This window comes from Artemia sp. Qi Xiang Cuo, chromosome 13 (genome assembly GCF_049724085.1).
Source record: "Artemia sp. Qi Xiang Cuo chromosome 13, ASM4972408v1, whole genome shotgun sequence".
Lineage (NCBI taxonomy): Eukaryota > Metazoa > Arthropoda > Branchiopoda > Anostraca > Artemiidae > Artemia > Artemia sp. Qi Xiang Cuo.
In genome coordinates this window covers 49,419,527-49,442,071 of record NC_142806.1, presented here as the reverse complement: position 1 = coordinate 49,442,071, position 22,545 = coordinate 49,419,527, and the positions used below count along the sequence as shown (strand labels likewise).

The window sequence follows — 22,545 nt, the reverse complement described above, 5'->3', positions numbered from 1 at the left end:
TCTAATTTTGTTGTACGTTTTAAAACAAAACTAAGAGTGCAATAGATCTTGGTTTGGGTGCTGTTTTCATTTACGTTTTTATTAACTATCATTGAAAATACAAATATCTTTGAAATCAATCTTACCCTACAATTCTGGCAAGTGAAAAAAAATCCTACCTCACAAAAATATCAAACAATGGGATCTTTTACTTGGTTTATATATATATATATATATATATATATATATATATATATATATATATATATATATATATATATATATATATATATATATATATATATATATATATATATATATATATATATATATATATATATACATGTGTGTGTGTGTGTGTGTGTGTGTGCGTGTTTGATTGTGTGTAACGTACATATACATTATAGCGCACCTTAATAAGAACATGCAATATTCATATCAAACTTGAATTCATATTCCAACAACTGTTAAATACAGTATTCAAGCAGAACAACGCTAGTACGGCTTAGACCGAAACTAGTTTGAGATATTGACTTGGGAAAGAAGATGGGAACTCCAAGAGGTTCAAGTTGTATGCGCTGAAAGAGATTGCATACTCTCGCTTGCAGAAACTATTTCAAATATTGCTTGAATCAGATGTTTCTAATTCAATCTAAAAAAGCGTAAATGTTTATTGACAGAAATAAGTGTAATTAATATACAGCAAGAGTGAAAATAAATTTTACCAACTCATACGTTAGCAAGTTGTATAATTAACGCAGAAATATCCAAGTTGCCTAATTTCTTTAACAGAAATGTTACGAAATACTGGATAGTTACAAATAGGCTGGATAGTCGCTCCTCTTACCTGAGAGCAGGGGGTTTATACTGGTGATGATACAGATTTAAAAGGGGTAGATGACAAAGAGGGACTAAAGGGTAAAATCACCACCATGTTTCCATTTTGTATAAAATAGCAGCGTCTTCGAGAAGAAAAAAAAGAACAGAAAGAATCTTATAAAATTTACTGTATACTAAACCAGGCAAAGGCGTAGGAATTTACTCCGGGGAAGAACTGTCTTCAGATATCAATTCATCCCTGCACGGCGAATTAAAATTCACATTAAGAATCCAAAGGAGGAGTGACATTCCATATAAAGGTATGGAAAAAGCACTTTTTGAATCCCCCAAGCTAAAAACTGTATTAGCCCCCCTCCCCCCTCCGAATATTGCTGCATGCATCTATAAATTAAATCTCTTCCTCAGTGGCATAATTTCGTCAAAATGCGCACAAGAAATTTTGCCAACATGGCGTCACAACAAGCAAAAATGTGTATCTTCCCAATCATTTTGAAACTTATAGGTGTGTTCCCAGTGACAAGGGGACCTCCAAGCATAAAAACAGCTAAACTACAAGCATAACCTCCAAGTATAAAAACATAAAAACTAACAATACCGTAGTATGTTTAGGAAATTAAAGGTGATGGATGAGGGACATGTTCGTGACTACCAGGCTGCGGTTTTTACTTAACAGTGTTTGCATGAAGTGTGTCCATCGGTGTTTTAGATTTTTTTTTTTTTTTCGACAAAATTATGATTTGCATGATTATTGTACAAGGAAAGCTAACAATCTGGTGACGGAGTATAGGAGTGGAAGTCGAACTGGATTTCAAATGAAAAATATGGGCCAGGGGTATGGAATTCCCTCCCTGATAGTGTTAAGGCGGCTGAACACCACCATTTGTTTGAAAAAAGAGTAAAGAATTTTTCGTTAGGGGATGACGAGCCAGGATTCAGATATTGAAGATATATGTTATCATTTATTTTCTTTTCCATTTATCTTGTTTTCCTTTTTTTCTCTTTTCTTTTCTTTCTTTTTTTCAGTGTTTTATGAGAATGTTCATTAGTACTTGTTAATAAGAAATTTAAAATTTATTTAGAAATTTAAAAAGTAAGTAAGTTGAGTAAGAAATTTTAAGTAAGTTGAAATAGTTTGTGGTAACTCCCAGTGCAAGTGCATTTATGTCTTCCCATGGGCGGTTACCTATTGATCATGGTTAACAAGGTCGTTTTGAAATAAATTAATCTAATGTAGCTCTTTACTTTTCTTTGAAAACTTATTTTGTTAAAAAGTTTTTCAAATTAATTTCAAACAAACCTAAGAACGGCTGACTCTTTACAACTTGGCTATGTATTGACAAAGCGAATTAAATCCTTTTTTTCTTCATTCATGCACAGTCAACGAAAGCTACATAGTTGTTTAGCCAATAAAGAAAGAGAAGTGAAAACATTTGTAAGTCACGAAACCACTACCAAATTTTCACCCTGAGCTGGAATCGCCAAAAAAAACTTATAATCTGTATGATGGCAGAGCTAAACCCACCCGATCCCACTGTAAACCATTTAGCTGAAAGATAATCAGGTTGTACTCTGTTTGAGCTGAAAAGACGCAAGGATTTCGAACTGTATGACAGCTCGAACCCCCCCCCCCCAGTCAATTATCCATAAGTGAACAGGAGTCATGGCTGGATTTTTAATCCGTAAAATTCGACGACCGAAGTCCTCAGCCCCTCATACCACCACCAAATTTTAGTTGAAGTTCGGCATGTTGCACCGTGTTCAAACCAGATTCACAGACGTATTTTCAAGATGCATGACTGGAGGCACAAAATGGGCATTTGACACTAAAGTTCCAGCTCCATAGTCAATGTGTCAGCAGAAACATAGACAGTTTTTGTTTTCGATTGGCTTGAAACTTACAGGGCAAGTACCTAGGGCCAAATGGTCATGTGAATGAGGATTTTACACAGATATTTTTAAGCGATGCATCCCTTTTGAGTCGCTACTCCTTTATCTAGAAAATACCCCCATCCGGTTGAATTTGTTGAGAACATAGCTAAAGTCAAGAAAACTCCTCCAAGAAATTTTACACAATTTACTTTTCTTGGTTGAGATATAAGCAGGCATCAGGGATTTTAGTAATCCGGCGATCCACAGACTATCACATAGAATTTTGAAGCCTGCCATCATCTGGACTCTCAAGGTCAGCTGCTTAAATTTTCTTGGGACAAATTTCTTTGAGTGTAGGTACCCGTCTACCGAATTTCCAGTGAATCCTCCTGCCCCATATTGTGTTCCCGTCAAAATTTATTTGAAATTCAAATTGGACTTCGTAAAATGGAATATTACCACCCTAAGCACCTTTTCTGGCACTGATGTTCCCTCGTAAAATTACTCATATAATTTGAAACAATAGCCGCATTAAATCCTGGAAATTTAGTGACCTGATCATTTTGTCGCTCTAGTTCAGTGTTCAGCTATGTATACAATAGACTTGAAAACCTAGCATTTTTATACTGACAAGTTTGTGGCAGGGTGGTGTTGCACGCACAATGGGCCCTTTCTGTACCTCTAATAATAAGCCTTGGAAATATTTATATGATTCTAGTTCAAATGATTCATTGCATGCCCATCTTTTTACTCACTCTATAATAAGTGGCCCGGGGAAAAATAATACATGAGAGACATCGCTATTTACTACATCAACTCGCTTACATGGATTGTTACAACATAAATTTTATTTACATATATATATATATATATATATATATATATATATATATATATATATATATATATATGTATATCAAAAAAATACTGGATATATCCGTCACATATGCAGTGACCATCATCAGTAGTAAAACTAAACTAAACATCAGTAGTAAATCTTAGTGTGGTCTCCGAAATTACCTATATATATATATATATATATATATATATATATATATATATATATATATATATATATATATATATATATATATATATATATATATATATATATATATATATATATATATATATATATATATATATATATATATATATATATATATATATATATATATATATATATATATATATATATATATATATATATATATATATATATATATATATATATATATATATATATATATATATATATATATATATATATATATATATATATTACTGAGATCCGACAGTTATGAGATCCGACTCTATCCCAACAGTTGACACAGTCAACTGGTGCGTTGGCGTTGACACAGTCAATGCCATACAGATATTTTACCAGCTATGTGCCATTAGTTTAGCTTTATTGAACTTGGTCTAATTTCTAACTGTTAGAAAACATAGAAACTAATCAAATGTTGTGTGTCCTATGTTAAGCTCGTAAAACTCCATAGAAACGCATGTTTAAATCATTGGTCGAAGTTGAACTAATTCAATAAAATATTACCAGTTTTTCCCAGAATCAATTACATTATTTCTGAATTATTCCTCTCCGTAGCAAAACAAGGCTGTTCGTCACAGACACGGTTGCCAGGGTCGTGAGTTGGAGCCATTATAAATATAATCCTTGTCTGTATAATTTTGCCTTTACCTTATCATTAGTCAAAAGGGATAATTTTTGTCAAACCATTAATGATATTAAAGACCAGTCAAGGGCGAGTATTGTCAATAGTGAACGAAACTCTAAAAAAAAAAAAGTTTGAGAACAAGATTACAAAGAAATGTGAAGTTTATTTGATTTAAAGTGACTCATCAGAAGTTATCGGAATTTAGACATTTTGATAATTTTAGAAAAAGGAAGAAAGACACCACCAAACCCATATCTGGGAGCCCCAACCAAAGGTTGGGGCTCAACCCCAGCCCCAACCCGGAGCCCCAACCATCAACATATCTGGGAGCCCCAAAACCAAAGGTTTCAGGCCCACATCGACAAATATAATACATTTTTATTTTACCGAGAAAAGTTAAGTATGTTTATTTTTTACATCGAGGAGGTGATCCCGTCGAGCCAATAGTGGCAGAATGTCAGAAGAGGGCTCTTTTGAAAGAAAACTGCAATTTCTAGTACTCTCTTTACCTAACAAGTGACCGTGCCATAGCAAAATGACGATTGCTGCCATTTTGTGACACAATATAATAGCGTGGGTACAAATAGGAGCAAAACACTATCGAGTGAATTTTAAGATACCCAGTTGGTTTAAAAATACCGAAAAGCTTTTTATAAAGCCTCCCAATTTTAGAGACCAAATCGTCCCACCGTGGCGTATTCTCTCCTAAATATATGTGCAGTTAATACAAAGTGGCTAGTTATTGTAAACAACTATTAGCTATCTTCATTTGACTAAGTTGATTCATTTATAGCTTCATTCATGTATGTACAATATTGTATAATTGCCCACCAGCTATTATGGGGGTTTTCTGTGGATCTTTCTATGGGTACAAGAAAGAGGGTGTTAAAACCTAAAAAAAGGCATGTAAGCCATATTTTTCCAAGATTCCATGAGAGGTCCTTTAGATCCACTGAAAGGTGGGGGGAAGTTTATCCCTTAACTTCCCATCATTTGAAGGAATACACGGATAATAAGCATGCAACGTCGGTACCGAAGGTGCAACAGACACTACTTATTGCATAAATATTTTGTGTCTATAGGTAAAAGACGTTCATGTGCTTACTTGATTAGACTTGGGACAGAAGGGGTTCAGAGGACCTAAATTAACCCTATTATTCTCGAAACATAGTTATAAAAGCTAACCTTTCACAGGCAGCGCGATCGCGCTGCCTAAGTAAAGAACGATATGGGCACAATGTATTATTATTTTTTTTTTTCCTCCATACCCGGGCACTTCGTATCGAAGGGGTTGTCGTAGAAACTTCGAAAAGGGCTCATCGATTGGAAATTGGAGTGGCTAGTGCCCTTTTTAATAGTCAAAAGTGATTGTAGGGCAACAAGCCACCCCCCCCCCCCACGCCCATCATTCCCCCCAACACATCCAATCAAAATTTTGAGATAGCCATTTTGTTTTAAGATATGCCCTGGGGGCATATAAGGTTTTTATACAAGGCGTTGTCCTAGAAACTTCAAAAAAGGCTCATTCGATTGGAAATTCAAAGGGCTAGTGCCCTTTTTAACAGTCAAAAGTGATTGGAGGGCCACTAGCCCCCCCCCCCGCCCATCATTCCCCCAAACACAGCCAATCAAAATTTTGAGATAGCCCTTTTGTTCAGCGTAGTTAATTTCCAGATAAAAATTATGTTATTGAGGAGGACACTCCCCCCCAACTTTCCGGGCAAGGGTTTTAAGTTATGCCCTGAGGGCATATAAGAACGATGTTGGCACAATGTATAATATATTATTTTTTTCCTTTAAAGCAGGGCACTTCGTATCGAAGAAGTTGTCGTAGAAACTTCGGAAAGGGCTCATTCAATTAGAAATTAGAGTGGCTTGAGCCCTTTTTAATAGTCGAAAGTGACTGGAAGGCGACTAACACACCTTCCAAGCCCACCATTTCCTGAAACACATCCAATCAAAATTTTGAGATAACCTTCATGTTCCACGTAGTTGATTTCCAGATAGAAATTATATTTTTGAGGAGGACACACAGGACAAATTTTGAGATATCCATTTTGTTCAACATAGTCGAAAGTTCTGGAGATTAGGTCGATGATAACACCATCAGAGCTCTCAGTGCAAGGGTGGTAAGTTATGCCCTGGGGTCATATAAAGTTTATATATACCGTTGTTACAGAAATTTCAAAAGGGGCTTATTTGATTAGACATTGAAATTGCCTTTTTAATTGTCGAAAGTAAGTGGATAGTAATTAACCCCCCTCTCACACCTACAATTTTCCCAAACATGTTCAATCAAAGTTTAGAGATAGCCAGTTTGTTCAACGTAGGTGAAAGTTCTGGAAATTATGTATTTAGGGATGGAAAAACCCCTCAGAGCCCCCAGGGCAAAGGTTGTAAGTTATGCCCTGGGGGCATATAAGGTTTTTAATGATAGAGTTGTCGTAAAAACTTCAAAAGGGGCTCATTCAATTGGAAATTGAAAGGGCTAGTGCCCTTTTTCATAGTTGAAAGTGATTGGAGGATTACTAACCCCCCTCCCTCTCACACCCACCATTCCCCCAAACACATCTAATCAAAATTTTCAGATAGCCATTTTGTTCAACGTTGCAGAAAATTCTGGAAATTAAATCTTTGAGGATGACACACACACACACCCCCAGCCCTCAGGGCGACGGTTGTAAGTTATCCCCTGGGGGCATATAAGGTTTTTATTGAAAGCGGTGTCGTAAAAACTTCAAAAGGGCTCATTTGATTGAAAATTGAAAGGGCTAGTGCCATTTTTAATAGTGGAAAGTGATTAGAGAGACTAACGCCCCTCTCACGCCCACCATTTTGGCAGACACATCCAATCAAAATTGTGAGATAGCCAATTCGTGTAACGTATTTGAAAGTTCTGGAAATTAGGTCTTAGAAGATGACAACCAAACTCATAGAACTTAAGGTAAGTCTTGCAATTTATACCCTGGGGGCATATAAGGGGCTTATAAGAAGATGTTGTCTCAAAAACTCAAAATGGGCTCATTCGATTGGAAATCGAAAGGCTTATTGCCCTTTTTAATAGTCGAAAGTAATTGGAAGGCTTGATATTTTTATAGTAAAGATGGATGTGGGTATAATGTATTATTTTTTGGTTGGTGTTGTTGTTTAGACCAGGGCACTTTGTATCAAAGGAGTTGTCGTATGAACTTCGAAAAGGACTCATTCGATTGAAAATAGAAAGGTATGATGCCCTTTTTAATAGTCGAAAATGATTGGAGGGGAACTAATCCCCCTCCCATTTGACTTTTTGTTTAAAAACGAAACGTTGCCATAAGATTAAATCAAAATGCACTGTGTTCATGGTGTTAAGACCTCTTTTTGGATTTAACCGATCGCTAATAATTGGTAAAGGATTATTGTCGCTTCTTGACCTTCAGCCAATATTTTGAAAATTATTAATTCAGTGAACAAAGGATTAAAATTTGAATAAGTATTGCAACTTTAGTGAGAATTCCTTTGGGACTGCGGATTTTCTTATTGATATTTTCATAGCAGTGACCTATAGGATATAGGTCAAGATCAAGGTCAAAAATGATAAAACTGGGGAAAAGCTATCAAGCTACGGAGTACAAATATAAATTGGACATACGATACGAAATAAGCTAAAATTCAAAAATAGTATTCGGCACAGAATAGGCAATTACGCTGCGATAAAAGTGATAGGAGAGAAGTAAGCAGAAGAGAGATGAAAGAGTTACCTGCAAGAGTTGTGGTACCCACTGGCCTTGCCCCTTAAATTGCGGGGATAAGGAAAATAGCCTACAACGCTACCCTTACTTCTCTTGTAAGTGAATTTCTGCTATTATCTTTTTTTACTCCATCAATGGACTAATATTGGACTTTGTGTGATTACGTTATGTACGAAATATGTCGCCGGATGATACTGGTGTGAAAGAGAGACTAAAATGGAATGCCGTGTTGAATTTTGCAGTAAGGGCGTATAAAGCGGGAAATCAGAGTGCGGATATAATGAGCAAAGCTGCTGAGTTATTTGAGTTGGATGATATACGGAATTCAAAAAAATTACTGTGGTCTGAGGCAGGCCAGTCAACTAGGCCAACTAATCGTGACAAACCTACTGACCACATATTCGATATCATAAAAGCAATGAAATACTGCGATGACAACAAAGTCAATTTGCCGTATTTTGTTATCAATGAGCCTGACGAGGTTCCTATGATTGGCGGAGAAATCTCAGCGACACTGACCAGGAAAGTGAATGAGCTTAGTGCTAAGTTTGACAGTTTTGTGAGATCTACGAGTCAGTCCACATCGGCAGCCTCCTCTGTTCCACTGCAAACTGCGACAGTGTCGACTTCTGCAGTCGTGATAAAGAATCCCCCGAAAGGACTGGACGATCCCATTTCACGAAAGGATTATCTCGATAAAGTATGTGGAAGCAACTGTGGAAATATTGTGGAACTGAAATCTTACAAAACAGACCGGAAAGTTGTTCTAAATAATCAAGAGGCTGCAAAATTATTTGCACAGGCTATTGTTAAGTCCAACTCAAGTATTAAAGCAAAAGTGTCCGTTTCTGCGTTCTTTATTATAATCAGGCACGTACCCACCAGCGTTAGAGAGGAGGATCTTTGTGGTCTTGTGAATAATTGTGCTGAGGCCTCTCAGATCGGTAAAACGAGATCGTTCAGACTGAAATTTGTGAACAAGCAGCATCTAGCCTCCGCGATGAAATCTCCGCTTATTATAGGCTACGAACGAATTCCAGTCGAGGACTTTCATTTTCTCCCGAGGCGTTGCTATAAGTGTCATGCCTATGGGCATATTTAAAAGGAATGCTCTAATAAAGCAATATCCTAAAACTTCGGAGAAGGCCACACTAATTCTTAAGACAACCAGTACCAGAACCAGATGAAGTGCGCCCTCTGTGGCTCCGATAAGCACCCCTGCTACAGTTTCAGTTGTCCAGAAGCCAAAAAAGCCCTTTCTAAGCGATAACCAGCTCCAATCCTCTGAAAATAGAGACGTGGAACATAAATGGCGGAGTACTATATAAATTACCACTTTTAGAAAACCTTGCTAATAAAGTTGACTTTGTGTGCGAGCAAGAACATTTCCTGTCGGCTGAGGGACTCTAGCACTTACAACTAAATGAAAACGTAAATGTGTTTAGCATTCTTTTTAGGAAGTTGGGAACAGGGCATCCCTCTGGTGGTGCTGCTATTATTATCCGTGCCTCGCTTTGTGCCGCGACGTTTAAAAAAGTGGACTTTTATACTGCAGTGAAAATTAAAAATACTGTTGTGCTCTCAGTCTATATACCAACGAACTACAGGAATGTCCAATCTGACAATAAGTTTAATATTGCTTGTGGGAAAGTAGCCGCTGTTGCTACATTATGCGCGGCGGAAAAACTTTCCTGTATTATTGCCTGAGATATGAACTCTAACCTCTCTGATGCTAATGATCAGAGAGGTCAAATCCTGCTCGATGCCTGCCCAAGTTTTTGGGTACTGAGAAACAGAGTAGACTTCACGTATGTGCATAATTCCGGTTCCACGTCCTCGCTCGACGTTCTGCTCTGCTCTCCCGACTTGAGGACTCATGGTGACTGTGAGGTTGATATCGGCTTCTGTGTTTCTGATCACCTTCCAGAGGCTAATACCTTCATTATTAATGACCTCTTGAATAATGCCCAAATGATGCTCCAAAGGAGAAAAAGTGGTTCCAGAAGACTGAATGGCAAAAAGCTAATTTAGCCATGTTCAGGTCTGTGTGTGACGGAATCCTGGAAAAGATTAAAGTCCCTTTCCAGCTACTACTCCAAAGCTCGCCGATTGCATGTGATGAGAAACAAATATTTCTAAATATCTACTGTAGTGAAATAACTCACACCTTGCGCTGAGCAGAAAAAACCGCGACTCCTATTCGTAAAGTGAGAATTGGATCACAAGTTCCAGGATGGTCGGAAAACCCAGCTTTGGTTAATGCGTGTCAACAAGCTAAAATGTGGTAATGTGTGTGGATTGATTCGGGCCGTTCTAAACAAGGCGTTGCAAACAATGTTCGATTGTATACAAAGCGGCAGCTCTCCAAATGTCTCGCCTTGCATCGCACTCGTGTGATTGATGAAAACAGTGAGTCAATACGAGTCGATCCAAATAAAATTTGGAAATTTATCAAGAAGAATCGATCTGCAAAAGCGCTCAGTAGTAAATCCGTCCTGAATCTAAATGAATGGAATAGTTGTTTCAGAAGTTGATTGGATTTACCTGACCCTGAATTGGAGTGCAATTTCGAAAGGAACCTTGATTTCTTTTTAGAAACCATGGAACTAGGCCCCGGCCCCGCAGCGAGTTTGTCGTATATTTGCTCAGATATCCGTAAACTAAAAAAGAAGTACTTTATAGGAATAGATAATATTTGTGGCATGCATATAATTCTCGGTAGGGAACTGTTAGCAGTACATCTTGCACTAATGTTCCATATGATTTTTAGTTGCTGTCTAGTGGCAGATATTTTTTGTACCGGTGTAATTACTCCTGTCATCAAGAAAGGTAAAGACCCATCTGAATGTTGCTCTTACCGCCCAATAGCCGTTGCTCCTGTTTTTTGTAAATTGATGGAGTTATTAATGATTGAGGGGATAAAGTATGTTTGTAGTACGCCAGATTCGTAGTTCGGTTTCCAGTGAAATATTAGCCGCGAGCACGTGAAAAGACTATTGTCAAATGTTTTGCTGGACGCAGAGGTTCAAGGAGAAACCGTGGTACTCTCAGGCCATGACTTCCGCGGGGCTTTTGATTCGGGTGTCCATGCACAACTGCTCGTCTCTGCGTTTAAGAGAGGTCTTGACAGATCTATAATCGCTACTTGTAGGCAGATGTATTTTAAGTTGAATGTTATAGTACGGATAGTGAAATACCAGAGACGAACAGTATCTGAATTCTTCATACCCGTACAGGAAGATATTTATCAATAGTCACTGCCTCCTTATAATAACAGTACCATCGAGGCTCAGAAGACGGTAATACGTGTTTTATTTTTCGTGGAATTGATCTGTTTCTCATAAATTAATCCAACGACATTTTAAATCTGAGTAGATCCGTCAGTGGCATAGAGAGTAATTTCAGAGTTTTGTCTAACGAATATGCTCACAAAGGCCTAAAATTCAACTCCAGCAAAAGCGAGGTGGTCGTCTTTAAATGTCGTAAGAAAGAGTTGGCGCCTGTCATGTTTGCACTAGGTAGTAATACTGTTACTGCAGCAGCATCAATGACTTACCTTGGTTTGCCAATTGGGTCTAATCTTAAAGCTACCCGATCCTGTCTAATAATTGATCTCAAACAGAAAGTCCGAAAAGCGTATGGGATGACTTTGTCATGCAAACGCCTATATAACCGCCGCATTCTAGCACGCATCTTCAATTCCTTTGCTTTCCCTCGTATTTTAGCTTTGTCACTTTTCTGGTCTATGTTTACTTTTGATGATAAAAAAACAATCCGTACTGTATTCTATAAGTTTGTAAAATATCTGCTTAGCCTTCCCCTCTGGCGAAGAAACCGCCAGATTTCAGCACGTTACGGACTCGATGACCCCTTCGTCGTAGTCGCGACCAGGAGGGAAAAGTTCCTGAAATCTTTAGACCCAACGCATAGTATGTTTAAAGCTATAGTCAATAATGTGTAATGGTTGTCTTTTTATGTAAATAGTTTCGCCATTGTTTTTTTTTTTTTTTTTAATTGTTGAAGTTTTAATTTAAGCTTTTCGTTTATTCTATGTATCTTGTTTTTTTATTTTCATTTTTCTCTAATACATTTTTAATACTTTGCATTTATAGAGATTTGTAATAAAAACCATTAATTAATTCAATAAGGCATCTCAACAATATCCCAAGAAAGACTGAGGGTATTATGTTCAAACTTTCGGGGCTGCTTGTGCTCTTAAAATTTAACCAAATCAACATAGCGTAAGTGTATCCAAGCTATCAAAGAAAGTAAACAGATTTTTTTGCGAATGGTATCAAGTTTTCCATTTCAGGTCAACTAGAGGAGGTATAAAACTAAATTAAACAGTACTATTGGTGTTCAGATTTTTAAAAGGGTGTATGTTGTTAAAGATTGCTGAAATTTTTTCTCCAGCATACAACTAGCAGGCCAAACTATAAATTCTTAAAAAAACGAAAAGGTTTAAAGTATTATTTTCTTTTTCTCTGAAAAGACTATCATAGGCAGCGCGATAGCGCCGCCTAAGTAAAGAACGATGTGGGCACAATGTGGTTTTTTTTTCCTCCATACCTGGGCATTCGTATCGAAGGAGTTGTCGTAGAAACTTCGAAAAGGGCTCATTCGATTGGAAATTGAAGTGGCTAGTGCCCTTTTTAATAGTCGAAAGTGATTAGGGGGCAACTAGCCCCCCCCCTCTCACGCCCATCATTCCCCCAAACACATCCAATCAAAATTTTGAGATAGTCATTTTGTTTAGCGTAGTTGATTTCCGGATAGAAAATATTTCAAACCCTCGGGGCAAGGGTTTTAAGTTATGCTCTGAGGGCATATAAGAACAATGTTGGCACAATATACTATTTATTTATTTTTTTTCCTTTAGAGGAGGGTACTTCATATGGAAGAGTGTGTCGAAGAAAGTTCAAAAGGGCTTTTTCGTGTTGACACTGAGAGTTCTAGTCAATCTTTAAATAGCCGGAATGTATCTGAGGACCACTAGCCCCCCCACCCATATTTCCCCCAAACAAAGCCAATCGAAATTTGGAGATAGCTATTTTGTTCAGCGTAGTTGATTTCCAGATATAAAATATATTTTTGAGGAGCACACTCCCCCAGAACCCTTAGGGCAAGGGTTTTAAGTTATGCCCTGGGGGCATATAAGGTTTTTATAGGTTTTGTCGTAGAAACTTCAAAAAAGGCTCATTTACTTGGAAATTCAAAGGCCTAGTGCCCTCTTTAATAGTCGAAAGTGATTGGAGGGCAACTAGCCCCCCCCCCCACGAATATAATTTCCCCAAACACATCCAATCAAAATTTTGTGATAGCCATTTTTTTCAGCGTAGTTGATTTCCAGATAGAAAATATGTTTTTGAGGAGGAAACTCCCCCACAGCTCTCAGAGTAAGGGTTTTAAGTTATGCCCTGGGGACTTGTAAGGTCTTTATAGAGGGCGTTGTCCGTAGAAACTTCAAAAAAAGCTCATCCGATTGGAAATTCATAAGGCTAGTGCCCTTTTTAATGGTCGAAAGTGATTGGAGGGCAACTAGCCCCCCCCCTCGTCGCCCATCATTCCCCAAACATCCAATAAAAAATTTGAGATAGCCATTTTGTTCAGCGTAGTTTTCCAGATAGAAAATATATTTTTGAGGAGGACACTCCCCCATAACCCTAAGGGCAAGGATTATAAGTTATACCCTGGGGGCATATAAGGTTTTTATTGAAATCTTTGTCGTAGAAACTTGAAAAAGGGCTCATTCGATTTGAAATTCAAAGGGCTAGTACCCTTTTTAATAGTCGAAAGTGATTTGAGGGCAACTAATCACCCTCTCACGCCCACCTTTTCCCCAAAAACATCCAATAAAAATTTTTAGATAGCCATTTTGTCCAACGTAGTTGAAAGTTCTGGAAATTAGGTCTTTTAGGATGATAACCCCCTCAGAGCCCTCAGTGCAAGGGTTGTAAGTTATGCCCTGGGGCATATAAAGTTTTATTGAAAGCATTGTCGTAGAAACTTCAAAAGGGCTTATTCCATTGGAAGTTGAAAGGGCTAGTTCCTTTTTTAATAGTCGAAAGTGATTGAATAGCGACTAACGCCCCTCTCACGCCCACCATTTTCCAAAACATATCCAATCAAAATTTTGAGATATCCATTTAGTTCAACGTAGTTGAACGTTCTGGAAATTACGTCTTTTAGGATGATAACCACCTCAGAGCCCTAAGTGCAAGGGTTGTAAGTTATGCCCCGGGGCATATAAGGTTTAAATAGAAAGTTGTTGTATAAATCATAGGCAGCACGATCGCGCTGCCTAAGTAAGGAACCCCGGGACAAGAAACGAGGACTAAGTAAAGAGGAGGACACTCCCCCACAACCCTCAGGGCAAGGGTTTTAAGTTATGCCCTGGGGGCATATAAGAGAGGTGTTGGCACAATGTATTATTTATTAATTCTTTCTTTTAGAACAGGGCATTTCGTATTGAAGAAGTTGTTGTGGAAACTTCAAAAAGCGCTCATTCATTTGGAAATTGGACTGGCTTGTGTCCTTTTTAATAGTCGAAAGTGATTAGAAGGCGACTAAAACTCCTTCCACTTCAAACATTTCCCAAAACACATCCAATCAAAATTTTGAGATAGCCGTTTTATTAACCGTAGTTGATTTCCAGATAGAAATTATGTTTTTGAGGACAGTCCCCCCCAGCCCTTAGGGCAGGGGTTGTAAGTTATTCCCTGGGGGCGTATAAAGTTTTATATAGAAAGCGTTGTCGTACAAACTTTAAATAGGCTCAATCAATTGGAAATTCGAAGGGCTAGTGCCCTTTTCAATAGTCGAAAGATATTATAGGGTAACTAACCCGCCTCTCACGCCCGCCTTTCCACCAAACACATCTAATCAAAACTTTGAGATAGCCCTTGTATTCAACTTAGTTTTAAGTTCTGTAAATTAGGTCTTTGAGGATGACAACCCCCCCCCCCCCTCACAGCCCTCAGGGCAAGGGTTGCAAATTATGCCCATAGGGCATATAAGGTTTTTAAATGACACGTTGTCGTAGAAACTTCAAAAAGGGATCATTCGATTGGAAATTGAAATGACTAGTGCCCTTTTTAATAGTCGAAAGTGATTGGAAAGCAACTAACCCCCCTTCCATGCCCAGTATTTCCCCAAATACATCCAATAAAGATTTTGAGATAGCCATTTTGTTCCAAGCAGTTCAAAGTTCAGGAAATTATACCTTTGAGCAGGACACTCCCCCAACAGTCTTCGGGGCAAGGGTTTTAAGTTATGCCCTGGGGGCAAATAAGGTTTTTTATTGAAATCTTTGACGAAGAAACTTGAAAAAGGGCTCATTCGATTAACAATTCAAGGGACAAGTGCCCTTTTTAATAGTCGAAAGTGATTTGAAGGCAACTAACTCCCCTCTCACGCCCATCTTTTCTCCAAATACATCCAATCAATATTTTAGATAACCATTTTATTCGACGTAGTTGAATGTTTTGTAAATTAGTTCTTTGAGAATGACAACCCTCCCCCCCCCCTCCCTCAGGGCAAGGGTTGTAAGTTATGCCCTGGGGGCATATAAGGTTTTTATTGAAAGCGTAGAAACTTCAAAAGGGTTCATTCAATTGAAAATTGAAAGGGCTAGTGCCTTTTTTAATAGTTGAAAGTGACTGGAGAGCGATTAACGCCCCTCTCGCGATTATTTTCCCAAACACATCCAATAAAAATTTTGAGATATTCATTTTGTTCAACGTAGTTGAATGCTCTGGAAATAAGGTCTTTTAGGATGATAACCCCCTCAGAGACCTCAGTTTAAGGGTTGTAAATTATGCCCTTGGAGATATAAAGTTTATATAGAAATTTGTTATAGAAACTTCAAAAAGAGGTCATTTCATTGGAAATTAAAATTGCCCTTTTTAATAGTCGAAAGTGAGTGGAGAGTAATTAACCCCACTCTTATGCCCACCGTTTCCCCAAAACCATTCAATCAAAGTCTAGAGATAGCCATTTTGTTCAACGTAGTTGAAAGTTCTAGAAATTATGTATTTAAGGATGACAAACCCTCCAGAGCCCCAAGAACAAAGGTTGTAAGTTATGCCCTGGGGGCATATAACGTTTTTATAGATAGAGTTGTCGTAAAACTTCAAAAGGGGCTCATTGAATTCGAAATTGAGAGGGCTAGTGCCCTTTGTAATAGTCGAAAGTGATTGGAGCGATTGGAAAGCGAAAGTGGCCGAGTCAAACTCAGAACGAGCAGAAATTAACATAAGTTGGGCGCAAAACCCCTATGCCTTCCCAAGGCCAGAACAAAATTTGCACTTTACTGAGAAATACAAGTGAATGTGCATTGTCAGTTTAATATACATATACTGATATTTAGTAATCAAAATGTTAATATTATTGGATTTATTAAAGTTATAAAAGTAAAAACATTTACATTTTTGCAGTAAAGTGCAAATTTTGTTTTGGCCTTGGGAAGGCATAGGGCTTTTGCGCCCAACTTCTATTAATTTATGCTTGTTTTGAGTTTGACTCGGTTAATTATTGTAATTCCTGTTCCTTGTGTGTTTCATTGATTTATTGATGCTGATTTGCGGTAGTTTCGTGCTTGGTAGATTATTCGTTTTTATTTTTGCTACTTTTCTGTTTAATGGAGTTCTTTACTTTTCTTTGAAAAACTTATTTTGTGGAAAAAGTTTTTTAAATTAATAGTGTCAAAAGCGAAGGGTTGAGCGGTGGGGCAGCCTCCCTCATAGTTTACGATAATCCTATATGTTATATAAAAATGAACAGATTCAATATATTTTTTTTTATAGCAGAGAGCGACGTTAAAACTTAGAACGAGCAATGAACCCCCTCAACCCCTGTTTTTCTACGCTAAAGTTGTAACCTAAATGCTTAAAAAATTAGTATTCTAACACAACAGCAAGCGGTATGATAAAAAGATTCGGATTTTGTATATCACATATTTCCAGGATGAAAGTTCTGATTTTGCTGTATTGCTTCTGACATTGAATTTTGAGTTCAAATGTTTTAAAATCCGATGGGTAAATAAAACACTTCCAGTCCCACCCACCAATTTTCACATTTCCAATGTATACTTGAAAATCTGTTTTCAAATGTCTATTTTTGAGCCAAACAAAGCTTTTGGGGAAATACAACTCAATGTGTGATAAAAACAGCATATTTTTAAGCTGTTGCATTTTTGGTTAGACAATTTCTAAACGTTAGGCTAAAGTAATTATCAAATTTTGTCTTTTAATGACAAGATTAATTCATTTTTATTTTTTTTTTCGCATCAAACTTAGTATCCAGGCCTGGATTTACTAATAGGCCCACTAGACCCGGGCCTAGGGGGTGCACAATACTAGGGGGTGCATTAAATCATTACTGAATGATTTTTTTCTGAACAAAAACTGCACTGATGTAATTTATCGTCAAATATGAATGGGCCGCGCTGCCCATTCGCAAAAAAAGTGATTTTAAAAATATACAGGAATTTCGTGGCCACTTATAAACTGTCAAATGTCTCCCAAGAATGGTAGCCGATAGTTCAGTATCACCTCTCTCTTTCATTTTTTTTTTTTTTTTTTTTTGGCTCATCAGTTGCGTTCTGTTCAATGCTTCCACTACCTCCCAATTTTCGGGGACTTCCCCGAAAATCTCGCAAAACTGGAGCGGGAAAACGCTCGGGCCTAGGAGCGTCAAAGCTTTAAATCCAGCTTGTTAGTATCTAAAATTGAGATAAAACAGCTAAACTTAGTTCAAATGCAATTGTTGTTTTGAGCTGTAACGCCCTTGGAAAAGTTACCCCTTCCCAGGAGTTTGTGTAACTGTTTACATTTACCTCGTTCAAGCTTTGTCTGTTGATTCGTTTCTACTTATTTATGGTAGCTGCAATTATATAAAACAGAAAGCATTCCCAATAAGTAAGTGAGAGACAACAGAATTCAGAGTACATGAGGAAAAAGATCGGAATTCTCCAGTCTAGGACACATAGTCTAGAATTTAAGTTCGAATTAAAATCTGTGTTGGTTTTATTTACGTAGGAGCCGAGGGAGGCTATTCCCCCAATTTTTAATATTTTTGCCAGGTTTCCCATATACTACATCCGTTTTCTTAGAGTTTACCCTTTCCCCTTCCCTAAAATAATTCCTAGGTACATGACTGTTATCAGCTTTGTCATAGCTACGTAAACAGGATAGAACCATTCCACTGGAAAACCATGAAATGGTTCTCTAATATAGTAATCCAATCTAATAATAAAAAAGGATAAAGATGTATATTTGCCCGGCAACACATGAAAATATGTGGTATAAGCCTAGGTTGGCTCTATTAGTGTAAAACAATATGCCTATGCGTCAATACTATCAATGACGTACTCAAAATAGTGGACAAAGGAGACTAAGCACTCTTCTCTGATGAAGCACTTGAAAACTTTTCTCCGTGCGCGTATAATGAAGGAGGTTCCTATAGAATTTATGAAGTCTTTTTTCATTTTTTGTTCGGCTATGTAAAAGTGAACTAGCTCATCAGTTGTGAGAGAAAACAAAACCTTTGAACCTATGAATCTTTATAAAAATTAAAAAGCTCTCTACGATGTTCCAGTACCAAGCTATATGAAGAGAGAGAGAAAAAAAAAGATGCCGTACATGCACAATATCATGGTTTCAACCATTTTTCTTGATTTTCAAGCCAACATATTTCCCTTGTTGTTCAGGCCAAGGGACGGCAAGTTTCCTATATAGGGGTTTCAGACAAGGCGGTTCTAATAATGTAATTTCTGTTTTGTTCTGACTCTATTTTTAGGAGTTATGGGTTATTATATCTCTGAGTATTGGATGTGATCGTCTCTTACTAGGTTGCTAGCTACTGCTGCAACCCGGAAAAAGAATGAGTAAAAATTGACTTTCGTATGGTAAAGCTTTTCTTGATCTTACCATTTAAGCCAAGCCAACAGCAGGTATAAATGGTAAAACCAAATTATAGCTGATAGAAAAGGATTTTCACTGGAGCTATATGATCATAGGAGGCCATATTTCGACAGTTTTTACATTGGACCTTCATTCACTTTAATTCTGAGCGGTGCATTTATTACCTTATAAAAAAATAAATTTTTTTTATAGCAATAGAGCTGTCATGTGCCTCTTAAGTCCTAAGTGCACTTTGCCATAGTACCCCGTCATTGAAGCACCAGAAAAACTAGAGAAATGACTCGCCTAGAACGCTTGAAATGAAAAATCAGGCTGAGTAGTTGGCTAAGTCTTTAGAGTAAGGAAACCCCAATGCATAAAAACAAATTATTGGTTCACCGAAACATAAAACCAATAATTTATTTTCTCCAAATAACTTAAAACTTACATCAAGAAGTCTCTGAGTGAAGGGTCCTCAGTGAGTGAAGGGGGGTGGGTGAACAACCCCATGCCTTCTCAAGAATAGAACATAATCTTCACTTCACTGAAAAATACATTTTGAGTGTTTAAACGTTTTTAACTTTAGTAAACCGAAAATTCTTAAGACTTAAAGGAATTTATTGGAATCAATGCATATTTTTTTTTTTTCAGTAAAGTGCAAATTATGTTCTAGTCTTAAGAAGGCATGGGGGTTGTCAGCCCTACTCATGTTAATTTCTGCTCGTTTTGAATTTGACTTGGTTATTTATTGTAGTTGCTCGGTTTGGGTTCCATTTATTTATTGATTATGATTTGTGTTAGTTTTACGCTTGGTATAATCTTCGATTATATTTCTGCTAAAAAAATTATTTAGACTCAATCCATATGAGTAAAAATCCACCTCCCCATCCTCACCAAATTATACAGTAAAATACTCTTGAGTTATTACAAAAAAAAACTACTGCTGGTCGAACATTTCGACTGAATATTCAAATACTTTCTAAAATGAAATTATTGTGAAATCTAACATTTTAGTTCTTGAGCAGAAAATATAAGAAAAACTACAAATATTCTCAAAATTCACCCACAATAAAATTATCATGGTTGCAGCGTCAGATAGGAATAGTAACTGTTATTTCCGCTAATCTTAATGGTAAAAGTTTAATGGGAAAACAAATTTATGAGAATCTCGAAAAATAGCCTGATACCCAACGAAAATGGTGTCAGATCGAAATGAAAACTGCACGATTTAAATCACCATAGCCGAAAACCCATGAAGGCAAATTACAGTCCCAGATCTTGAGCAACAAGGGAAATCACTTTTTTTGCATCTGAAGTGTATCTCCTTTTTTTCTTTGTTGCTAGTGGGACACTGAAACATCAGAGAGAAATGTATAGGGGCTACATTAAAAGCAAACTTTTATATCTACGCGCTTCTTATAAGAAACACAAGTTAATTTTAAAACCAAATGCAATCTTGAAAAAACTGCATCTTCATCTGCAAGACGATATAATAAATGTATCTTTTGGCAAGATAATTTAACAAATGTAACTTTTTGAACAGTTGCCTTTCTAAGGTTTGATGTCATATTTGAGTGATTTTCTTGATTCCCTGAAATGAAGTGATGCTCCTTGTACTTTAGATTCAAAAACAAAAAGTTTTTGCTAATTTTACCATTCAACAAATATTGGGAAAATATTTCACTAAACCGATTTTTAATGCACAGCAGCAAAAATTAGCAAACTAAAGTTTATATTTTTTCAAGTATGTGAATTAAAGGGGAACAGAGACTAATTTAAGAAAAAAATTCACAAAATAAGTTTTCTAAAGAAAAATAAAAGAGCAATATTGGCACCTAAAATTAGCAGAAATAAAGTCAAACTTAAAACAAACAGATATTGAAATGAACGAATAAATGTATCGGAAACAAATATATTACTATGTAGTGTGTACACACATACTATGTATGTGTGTAGCATATATACTTGTATTAGTTTCCTGGGAGAATCATGTGATATCTGTTGGGTTTTTTCTACAATCAACTGGGGACTCAGAGGCCAACCAAAGATGGCTTTTAGAGAATCCAAATTTTGATCCAAAAGCAAAATAATTGAAACTGAAAATAACGACAAGCCTCATTATAACAACCTGAGATCAGACATGTCTACTTTTCTTGGTTCAGCTAATTACTTAAACTATCACTCCTAGGAAAAGATTCGTTTCCTTAATGCAGGCCGAATGAAAGGTTTTCTTTGCCCTGATCCTAAAAGGATCCCATTTCATTAAGAAGAGGCATCAAAGAATTGCATTTTTAAATCCTTGCAATTGAATTGAGTCAAACTTAAGGAGTTTGCTCAAAATCGTCCTAGGAGGGATGTCCAGCAAACTTTCAGTCGGAAAGAAACGGACATAAAAAAGCCAGTGCTTTAATCTCATTTTTCCTTAACTTTGCCAATTACACAAATAGGCTATTGCTACAAGTCTTTCAAAACAATTATTCATTCTCTTTTGATCCAGTCAACTCTTGCAACTACAATATTTGCATAATTGCCTTTAACATAATTTTACTTGTGTCAAAAATCATTCTCCTGTGAAACTGAAAATTGAGAGGGAGCAATATTATGATATTCCAGCAGCCTCTTCAAAATCTATTCCTAAACTTCAAAACAAGTTTTCAGTTGAATTGAGAATAGGATATTGAATAAATGAAAAATGATCTTGATCACTTCTGGGGTTTCCTAGTTTAAAATACAAAGCTTTTCCCCTAATTTCTAAAGCACTTCTGCGGCACATTCTTTAAAATTATAAACCATTTAAAAAAAAATTCTTCAATTCTAGGGATAAAAACCTATCTTTCTATTTCTCTTTCTTATTTTAACGCGTCAATGCTTAGTCATTATTCTTTCTATTTTATTTAGTACTTTAATCGAGAAGGGAATAATTTACTAGTAACTTTCACATGGTTGCCCGCATAGGAGCAGCCTAGTAAAGAACGAACCAAAGACCATAGTAACCGGAAATTTTAAACCACGTTTAAAAACCAGTCTAGTGAGAAATATTTATCATTCAATGTTGATTCAGGAATGGTAACTATTATTTCGGTTTATCTTAAGAGTAAAATTTATTACAAAAACTAATGTATAGAAATTTCTTCAAAATAGCTTGAAACCACTCGAAAATACTGCAGGATCAAAATGAAAGGCAAACCATTGGACTTTTCAATGGTCGAAAATTATTGCCCAGTTTTCAGCCCCCATTTTCGAAATCCAAGAAAACAGTATTTTAGCATGTAATATCACTGATGTGTCCACTTTATTTCTCTGCTGCTAGGGGCACTGGGACATTGTGGGGAGCTTTTTAAGAGCTCATTGAAGCTAATACTCATAACTACATATTTTTTATAAGCTTGTCATGATAATATTAGAAGAAGGAGCATTTTTTTAATTGTATCTTAAAATAAAAAATGATATAGCATATGTAAATTTAAAAAAAAGTAACTTCAAAACTGTTCAGGGTGTTTCAAGGTTCAATCAGGTTTACTTAATAAAAAAAAGGGATGTAAACAAACTTTA

The 22,545-nt window shown here is 36.6% G+C and overlaps 1 protein-coding gene across 1 annotated transcript in view; it reads right to left on the bottom strand.

Moving 5' to 3' along the window:
- LOC148945369 (cGMP-inhibited 3',5'-cyclic phosphodiesterase 3A-like) overlaps positions 1-22,545 on the bottom strand; it is a 287,673-nt gene that overhangs the window by 258,991 nt on the left and 6,137 nt on the right. The gene's annotated exons all lie outside the window — the stretch shown is intronic.